We start from the raw sequence: 10,601 nt of genomic DNA on the forward strand, positions 1-10,601 counted from the left end.
AAGTTCTACACAAATATTAGAAACCGATCAAGAACACACAGAGGTGCCACATTATATGGGTCCTCCCAGCCGTGGGGGAGGGTGGTAAGTGACTTCCCTGGGTCTGATGTGGAACAGAAGAGCCTGGGGAACTGGCTGCTGTTTTCTCCCAAAGGAGCTTTCAGGGGCGGCAGGCAGCCTGACTGCAAGATCGCCTCAGAACCACAGACCAGACTAGGGACTGAGATCTGGTCAGGCTCCTTGGTGTCTGAAGGGACCAAAGCTGAGGTCTCAGCTTCCAAGGTTCACAGCAAAATTGAGCAAAGAGCCCTAGCCGGTTTGGCTCAATGGATAGAGTGTCGGCCTGCAGACTCAAGGGTCCCGGGTTCGATTCCGGTCAAGGGCATGTACCTTGGTTGCGGGCACATACCCAGTAGGGAGCGTGCAGGAGGCAGCTGATTGATGTTTCTAACTCTCTATCCCTCTCCCTTCCTCTCTGTAAAAACTCAATAAAATGTATATATATTAAAAGAACCTGATGCATTCTGAGCAGGAAGAGTGGAAGAGAAGCAAGATGGTGAGATAGTTGCTTTGTTGGGAGTAGGTAGAGCCTGCGAAGGGTCCATGGGGAGCTGGAGAGAAGGGCAAGCCAGGAGGTGCAGCTGAGTAGTAGGGATGGGGCTGGCAGAATGGAGGCTCAGCTGTGCAGTGAGTAGGCCAAGACTGCAGAAACGGGCGAGCTGTGTAGCTGTGTGTCTGTGCGTGCCATGTGTCATGGCGGGAGGGAGTGGTGATAATGACCTTGCCCCAAGGGCAGAGTCTCATGGCTTTGAGAAGTCAGGGCAGGGGGCATAGGTTCCAGCCTGGCCTACTCATGCCTGGGCCCCTTGTCTCTGAGATTACAGCCCTGGCTGCCAAAAGCAGCTCCATGGGGGCGGTGTAAAACAAAGCAAAAGGCCCTTTTGTGGTCCTGAGTTGCTAAGAATAGCTCTGGCTGGGCTTGGGGAGGTGTCTCCCATGGCCTGCATGTTCTGGGTCTTGTTCTCAGAGGTGTCCCCAGGCCGGGTGTCTGGTGATGATTGCTAGTTGTTAGGGGAGTGGAGGCTGTCAGCTCACCCAGCCTCTGTTACTTGTGCTTGTCCAGTTCAGCTTTGAGGGAGGCACAGCAACGGGGCAGAGGGAGGAGCGGACAAGAAACTGGTCTCAGTGTGCTAGGAAAGAGAGAGATAAAGGCCACCGGCCTGGAAAACAAATCTGGCTCCTGAAGCTGAAGACAGTGAGGATCCTGGGAGGAGAGGGAGTCGGGCAAAGGGCCAGGAGGGAGATGGCAGTGGGAAGAAGGATAAGTAGGAAGGACTTGTAGGAAGTGGTGGGAGGAAGCAGAGGAAGAGAGAGAAGTAGGGAGAATAGGTGTAGGAGATAGGAACATGGGAAGAAAAATGATGAGGGATTAGGATGGCAGGAGAGGAAGGTGGGGAGGGGACGGGTGGAGGGAGAATGGATGGGCATTAACAGAGAAGAGCAGAGAAAGAAGTGGTGAAAGACCATGAGCACTCCTGCACAGACACAGGGCAGAGGAGGGAGTGGTGCAGCTCTGGGAAGAGCTTGGAAAAAGGCTCTCAAACACCATTCCTGTGAGATAACAATGCAGTCAAATCCCTCCCTAATCTCCCCTCCTATTATTAGCCCGAGTCCTCTCAGAGAAGAGGCCAGGGTCCCTGGGCTCTGTCCTTTCTCCCATGCCCTTGGCTAGAATTAGACAGACGTGCCTGCGTGGTCATCTGCTAACCATGGTCCTTCTGGATTCTGGCAGTGTCACTGGAGAAGAATGTGGAGAGGTGGCTGGAGAGGAACGGAAGGCCATGCATACCCTCTGTGAAACAGGCAACACCTAGACACCGGGAGGGGTAAAGAGGCAGGTCAGAGGCCTCTTGGTCCTCCAAGAATTTTCAGATCAATAAACACACGGCCAACAGGATCACAGGTCCAGAGTGACACCAGTTAACATGTGCAAAATAACTGGAAATCTGAGTGTAGAAATATAGGAATGCAGAAGTGCTGCCACTGACATGAGAGCAGCGAGGACCGAGGGCAATTGGGGAGGTTTCCGGGGTCGGTAAGCTGGAGGTGGTCCCTGAAAGGGCTGAGAGTTGAGCAACCCTATGCATGTCCACTGGTCAATGCTGTCTGCCTTCTGGAGGAAATACGGGAGGTGGAGGCTTTATCTACCTTTCTGGCCCAGCCTCTAGGAAGCAAGGTTGTCATAGCTCAAACAAGGAGCAGCGGGCTCCAGGGTTTTAAGCAGACTGGTATTTGCTGCCATTTACTTGCTACTGCAGTTTCTTTCTTGTCCAATATTTTCTTTTTATGCTGTCCCCTTGCCCTCCCTCTTGCCTCTAGTTTCCTTAAATATTATTCATTGTTTTGATATTTTGAATAGCCAGAAGTTATTATGTATATTTTTATCTTGAGCTCTTTCAACTCTGATAAATCTAAATAAAATACATGATGAATAATGTACCAATGAGGGCGAACAGCTGCCGTTCTTTGTTCCTATGAAGGTTCCAATTGCTCCTGCGGGATAAGGGACATAGATAATCCCCTGGATCTTATTCAGGGAGAGGGTGGAGGTAGCTCCTCTCTCCCCCACCCTCTCCCTCTTCTTCCCTCCCTCTCTCTCTCCCCCCCGCCTCTCTCTCTTCTTCTCTGTCTCAAATCTCTTTCTCCTTCCTTCCTTTCTTGTTCTTCCTTCTTTTCTTCCTCCCAAATTATAAAAGTAATGGTCATGGAGAAGTAATATATAGCATAGGGAATAGAATAAAAAATATAATAACTATATATCATGACAGGTGGTTACTAGACATTGTGGTGACCATTTTGTAAGGTACATAAGTGTTGAATCACTGTGTTGCACAACTAAAACTAATCTAATATTGTATATCAACTATAATTAAAAAGGAATTTTCAAAAAAGTAATGCTCGTTACTTTAAAAATTCAAACAATGAATCTTTTATAAAGCAAAAGAAGTGGAGTCCCTTCCACTAGTCACAGTCAATAGCTGGAGTGTATCTGTCCAGACCCTTTTATGTGTATGTATAAAATATATGTTGGAATTTTTTTTTTTAATGGGATACACAAAAATGAAACGTTTGTGAATTTTGGAGGCTTCAAGTCATGGATGATTCCAGGGTTCCCTACGTAACTTGCATTTGGATGATTACCAGAGTCTCCAGAGGCTACACAGTAATCTGCTCTCAAAAATGAACCAAAATAAATTTAAAAATGAATCAGAAAGGCTAGGGAAGGATCTGTAAGAGGATGCACGCAAACATTCTCTTTCTGCCTCCTCTTAGCCCCGGTATAGCCTCCTCTTAGAGAAGGGGTCACTTGGACAGAGAGACTCTGCCTGGGGGCAGAAGTGACAGTAGGTACATGACGGGCTCTCAGATCCTGGGAACTTACTCTAGGATAGCAGAGGCGATGATCTGTCTCTGCTGTGAAAAGAGTGTTGTTTTTCCACAGCAGTGACACTGACATAACGATGCCTGATAATTTCTTTTGCAAAGCCAGTTCTGATTTGCCCCATTTTTCATGCTTGGAAATGTATCTAGTCATTTCTGTTTGGGGCTCTGTAACTTATTCTTTAGGTCACATCTGTACCTGTCCTTTGTTGTGGAAGTTCTGAAGTGGCCTTTAGCCAAAAGTCAGTCAAAAGTTCTGACCAAGATCCTAATATAGTTGGTGACTCTGATTCAGCCCTCGAGCTGACAGCTGGTGTAGTGTGGATGACTGGATTCCTGATGCAAAAGCTTAAGCCCAGAAGCATCTGAAATTCCCTGTTCCCTAGTCTCCTCCTTCTCGGTCTACTTCCATGGGCCCACCACTCCCCACTGCAGACCCCAGACTGAGTCAATACTAGCACCTCTGATTTCTGCCACTTTCCAGAGAACTATGCCCTGGCCAATCAAGGGATCAGTCGGGATGAAAAAAAGGAAAGAAAAATGCAAAGCCATTGTTATAGATCCTGACAGAGCAAGGTCAGTAGGATAAGGGCCTGAAATATGGAACTGTTTTGTCTTGCAAACAAGGGAGTGTGCATGTGGAGGACTAAAGTGGGAGAAAGACTTGAAATCAAGAGAATGGAGTACAGGGAATGGGGTCTACAGCCCCAGAGGATACTGGTGAGCCCTAGTGGTATAGCCATTATGAAAAACAGTATGAAGATTTCTCAAAAAATTAAAAATAGAACTAACATATGATCTAGCAATCCCTCTTCTTTGTATATATCCAAAGGAAATGAAATCACTGTCTTGAAGAGATATCTGCACCCCATGTTCATTGCGGCATTATTTACAATAGTCAAGACATGGAAACAAACTAAATGTTTATCAAAAGATAAAGGGTTAAAGAAAATGTTATATAGATATCTCCATCCATTTGTGACAACATGGATGAACCTGGAGGACATTTTGCTAAGTGAAATATGCCAGACGCAGAAAGACAAATATTGCATGATTTCACTTATATGTAGAATCTAAAATAGTTGAACTTAAACTCTTGGAAGCACAGAGTAGAAAGATGGTTCTCAGTGACTGGGAGGTGAGGAAAATGTCATTCAAAGGGTACAGAGAGTCAGGTTTGATGGATAAATAAGTTCTGGTGATCTAATGTACAATATGGTGGGGACTAGAGTTAACAATACTGTATTGGGTACTCCAAATTTGCTAAGAGAGTAGATATTAATTGTTCTTTCAAAAAGAAAGAAAGAGAAAGTTATCTATATGAGGTGATAAATATGTTAGTTAGCTTGAGGGTAGTAATAATTTCATAATATATGCATATATGAAAACATGCTGTACATCTTAAAAACATATACCTTTATTTATCAAATACTAGAGGCGTGGTGCATGAATTCGTGCATGAATGGGGTCCCTTGGCATAGCCTGTAGGGATTGGGCTGAAACCGGCAGTCCAATGCAGCCTGCTGCTCCCACTCACCCGAGCCCGCTATGCCTGCCATGGGCTCCTGCCCTGTCAGTCCTAACCAGGAGAGGCGCCACTGCAGTGGTGCTCGCCAGCCATGAGCCCTGCATCTGGTGCCCATCCTGAAGGGGTTGGGGACCTTGCCGGCCCAGGATCTGAATCCATCCCACTTACTTCCGCTCCAGTTGTGGGGAGCCACCTGGTGGCCACTTTTATATCATTTCTTCCTTGTGGAGCGTCTAGGGAGAGGAAGCGGCTACAGTGCCTGAGGCCAACTTCCAGGAGGCCAGAAGCACAGGCCCATTGGTGCCTGGCCAGTTCTCCAGAGATTGGACCTGCAGGACTACTGAGGGAGGGAGTGGCTGCCGCAGGACTGGTGGGCCGTCATAATGGGTCGGTCAGCTGAGCAGCGCTTCCACTGTGGGAGTGCACTAACCACCAGGGGACAGCTCCTGTGTTGAGCATCTGTCCCCTAGTGGTCAGTGTGCATCATAGCGACCGGTCAACTGGTTGTTAGGTCGTTTGGTCTCTAAGGCTTTTATATATATATAGATACCTCAATAAAGATGGGGGAGGGAAGAAGTTATAGATACTCCCAACAAACAGTGAATGCTCAATAAATGGTCTCTATTACTACCACTTGCCTGCTTGGCTTTCCAAACCTGTTCCAGTGCTCTCTTATTAGAACACTAGAGGCCCAGTGCACAAAATTAGTGCAAGGGGCTTGGCCCTTGCAGCCGCAGTGGCTGCCTTGGCCCTCGCAGCCCCAGCTTTGTCCAGAAGGTCATCTGGAAGGACATCCAGAAGGTCATTTGGCTGTCTGGTCTAATTAGCATATTACGCTTTTACTATTATAGATCTTCCTGATTTTGAGGCTTTAATAGACTAACTCCTTTTAACTGATGCCAAGTTGGTCTGGACTTCCTTCCAGCATCTGTAATGCTCTCTATGGTCTGCCCCATGTAGTGGGCCCTATCGTATAATTCCAGGTCCCAGCTCCTTCCAGTTTGACTGTTCATCGAGAATTAAGGGACATGACAATGTTAATGGGAGCATGCCTTACCAGAGACCATGAATGAACATGCATTCCACCAGTACTGACCAAGCACCAACTTTGTGGCAGGTACTGTCCTGACTTCAGGAACTCACAGATTACTACCAGGGGCAGACAAGCAGACATACAGTGAGACGTATGGTGTGACAGGTACTACAATGGAAGAAGTATCAGATGCTATGATGGAAGAGGTTATGGAGCACAAAGCAAGGCTATCTAATCTAGACTGGAGGTCAGGGAAGGCTCCCTGGAGGAAATTACTTTTAGGTGAGACTTGAAGGGTGAGTTGGAGTGGGTCAAGGAAAGAGGAGCTGGGTAGAGAGACCAGCATGTCCAAAGGTCTGAGAAGAATTGAAATGAATTCAATGTGACTAAAGAATGGGAGTAATCAAGGGGAAGTATGGCAAGAGAAGAGCCTGGAAGGTAGCTGACTGCTGGTCACAAAGGATCTTATGAATCAAATTAAAAGAGTTTGGATTTTATTCTACATGCACTGGGCAACAGTTAATGTGTTTTAAGAGGGGAAAGTGATGTATCTGATTTTATAGACTAGGTGGTGTAATCAGTCATTCTTGGGATAAGTGACATTAAGTTTTCTGATTCATTTGTATAGGCAAGCCCCCAATCACAAATGTCCTCATAACACAGATGCAGCCCTAGCTGGTTTGGCTCAGTGGATAGAGTGTTGGCCTGCAGATGATGGGTCCCAGGTTTGATTCCTGTCAAGGGCATATACTTTGATTATAGGCTCCTCCCCGGCCCAGGCCCTGGTCAGGGTGAGTGCAGGAGGCAACCAATTGATGTGTTTCTCTCACATCAATGTTTCTGTCTTCCCCTCTCTCTTCTACTCTCTAAAACTCAATGGGAAAATATCCTTGGGTGAGGATTAATAAAACAAACAAACAAAAATAAATAAAAAGTTATAAAACAGATGCAGAGAAAGAAGTTCTGACACACAGAAAAGAGGAAGCAATGTGACGGAGGAGGCAGATATTGGAGCTGCCAGCTTGGAAGAGGAAAAAAATGGATTATCCCCTTGGGCCTCCAGAGGGAGCATGGCCTTGACAACACCTTGATTTCAGACCAGTGAAAGTAATTTCAGACTTCTGGTCTTCTGAACAGTGAGAGAATAAATGTCTGTTGTTTTAAGGTACCAAGCTTGTGGTAATTTGTAAAAGCAGTAATTGGAAATCAATACAACATTAAAAAAATAGCTCAAGAATGAATTTAACAAAAGAAGTACAAAATTTACTCTCTGAAAACTATAAAATACTAGAGGCCCAGTGCATGAATTCGTGCACAGGTGGGGTCCAGATGGCCCGGCCCCAATTGGAGCGGATTGTGGCCAGGCCTGTTGGGAGGAGGAGATGGTGGGAAGTTGGCCAGCCGGCCCGCCCTGATCAGGCCAATCAGGGCTGGGCTGGCTGGGGGAGGGGCCATGGGCAATTGGCTGGCGGGCCCCACCCCCAATTGGGGTGGGGGGGCCTGATGGGGGATCATAGCCTGGAGGAGGGGCCATCAGTGGTTGGCTGGCTGGCCCTGCCTCTGTTCAGGGCTGGGGGACTGATCTGGGGTGGGGCCAGGTGGGGGAAGGGGCTACAGGAGGTTGGCTGGCTGGCCCTGCTCCCTATTGGGGTAGAGGGTAGCAATCAGGGGCGGAGCTAGCCAAGAGGAGGGGCTGCGGGTTGATCTGGGTGATGGGGGCCCATCAGGGGTGGGACTGGCTGGGAGGAGGGGCTGCAGGGGGTTGGCCAACAGTCCCTCCCACTGATTGGGGTGGGAGAGGCTGATCAGGAGAGGGGCGGCTGGGGGGAGGGGTCGCGGGAGGTTGGCTGGTGGCCCCACCCCTTGACAGACCGGTTCACTGACCGCAGTGGGCATCATAGCTACCGGTCATTCTGGTCATTATGGCGTTCCAGTCACTGGCTTTTTATATATAGACTAGAGGCCCAGTGCACAAATAAATGCACTAGTGGGGTCCCTTGGCCTGGCTGGCGATCGGGGCCGATCAGGGCAAGCAGGCCCAGGGGAGGGGCCCTGGGAAGTTGGCCAGCTGCCCTGCCCTGATCAGGGCCATCAGGGCCGGCTGGCGAGGGGGGGTGTGCGGGGGGAGGTCGAGGGAGGTTGGCTGTGGGAGAGCACTGACCACCAGGGGGCAGCTCCTGTGTTGAGCATCTGTCCCCTGGTGGTCAGTATGCATCATTGCAACCGGTCATTCAGTTGTTCGGTTGCTTAGGCTTTTGTATATATAGATTATTAAAAGAACATTTTAAAGACCTAAACAAATAGAAAGACATTTCATGCTCATGGGTCAGAAGGCTTAATATTGTTAACATGGCAACAGTCTCCAAATTGATGTACAGATTCAACGCAATCCATATCCAAAGTCTAGTTAGCTTTTTTTGCAAAAATTTACAAACTGATCCTAAAGTTCATATAAAAATGCAAGGGACCTAGAATAGTCAAATAATCTTGGAGGACTCACACTTTCCAATTTCAAAATTTATTACAAAGGTAACATAGTATAGTACTGGTATAAGGACAGACATAAAGCTAGACCAATGAAATATAATTAAGAGTCCAGGAATAAACCTGAACATTTATGGTCAATTAATTTTCAAAAAGCATACAAGATAATTCAATGGGACAGTAATAGTTTTTCAACAAATGGTGCAGGGACAACTGGATATTACAATGAAAAATAATGAAGGTGGGCCCTATATCACACCGTACACAAAAATTAACTCAATATGGATCAAATATCTAAATGTAAAAGTTAAACTCTTAGTATAAAACATAAGCACAAATCTTCATAACCTTGTATAAAGCAATAGCTTCTTAGATAATACACCTAAAGCACAAGCAACCAAAGAAAAATTAGATAAGTTGGACTTCATCAAAATTAAAAATGTTGTGCTTCAAATGATACACATCAACCAAGTTAAAAGACAACCCACAGAATGGGAGAAAATATTTGGAAATTATATATTTGATAAGGGACGTGTATCCAGAATATAAAAAGAATTCTTACAACCAATAATAAAAAGACAAATAACCCAATTAAAAATGGACAAATGATCAGAATAGACATTTCTTCAAAGAAGATATACAAATGGCCCATAAGCACATCAAAAGATGCTTAATATCACTAGCCATTAGGGAAATGCAAATCAATATCACAATGAGATACTAATTCATACTCACTAGGGTTGGGAGCGCTACAATAAGAAGACAGATTAAAGCACGTGTTGGCAAGCCTATGGAGAAATTGGAAGCCTCATTCATTGCTGGTGGGAATGTAGAATGGTTCAACCATCCTCTTTGGAAAACAGTCTACAAGCTCCTCAAATGGTTAAATAGAGTTACTATATGACCCAGCAACTCCATTCCTAGGTACATACTCAAGATAAATGAAAACATACTTCTCCACAAAAGCTTGTATACAAATGTTCATAGAACTATTCACAACAGCCAATAAGTGGAAACAACTCAAATGTCCATCAACTTATGAATACAAAAAAAATGTGGCATAATCCATACAATGAAATATTCAGCAACAAAAAGGTATAAAGTTACGATACATGCTACAGCATAGATGAACTTTGAAAACATTATGCTAAGTGAAAGTGCCAGTCACAAAAGACCATATATAGTATGATTCCATTTTTATGAAATGCCCAGAATAGGCAAAGATTAGTGGTTGCCTAGGACTGGAGCAGGGGTTCTCAAACTAGGCCCGCGGGCCACATGCAAATACAAATATTGTATTTGTTCCTGTTTTGTTTTTTTACTTCAAAATAAGATATGTGCAGTGTGCATAGGAATTTGTTCATAGTTTTTTTTTAAACTATAGTCCGGCCCTCCAACGGTCTGAGGGGCAGTGAACTGGCCCCCCGTTTAAAAAGTTTGAGGACCCCTGGTAGGCTGTTGAAGCACCCTGAGCTTGCATGCTGGGTCTGAAGCAGCAAGTAAATGTTAGAAATAAAGGCATGGAGACTGGATTCCCCTTGCTTTCTTCTTTTTTCTTTTTTAAAAAAATATATTTTATTCATTTTTTACCGGGAGGAAGGGAGAGGGATAGAGAGCTAGAAACATTGATGAGAGAGAAATATCGATCCGCTGCCTCTCTACAGCCCCTACTCGGGATGTGCCTACAACTCGGGCACATGCCCCTGACGGGAATCGAACCTGGGACCCTTCAGTCCGCAGGCCGATGCTCTATCCACTGAGCAAAACCGGCCAGAGCTGCCTTCTTCTTCTTTAGTCTACAGATGATTTAGAAACCAGGACTTCCTTACCCTGGCTGCTGAGATACATAAGTTAGTCCTTCCTTAATTCCAGAAGGCAGCTCCAAGTCAGACCCGATTTCTGGTCCTAAGTCCGCTCCGCAGTTCCAGGGCAAATTCAAGGCCTTCATATGCTCTCGCGGTGCTTCTTTCCTAAGGCAGACGAAGAGAACGACGCCTACCATCCAACCTACTTTATCTGCGAGAAGCAGGAGTGAGCCGACCCAGTTGAGAGTGCTGAGAAAATCTGAGGTAGAACATAATGCAATATGCATAGGCTGGGTTTGAACCAGGTTCT

Source organism: Myotis davidii, unplaced genomic scaffold (genome assembly GCF_000327345.1).
Source record: "Myotis davidii unplaced genomic scaffold, ASM32734v1 scaffold1949, whole genome shotgun sequence".
Classification (NCBI taxonomy): Eukaryota; Metazoa; Chordata; class Mammalia; order Chiroptera; family Vespertilionidae; genus Myotis; species Myotis davidii.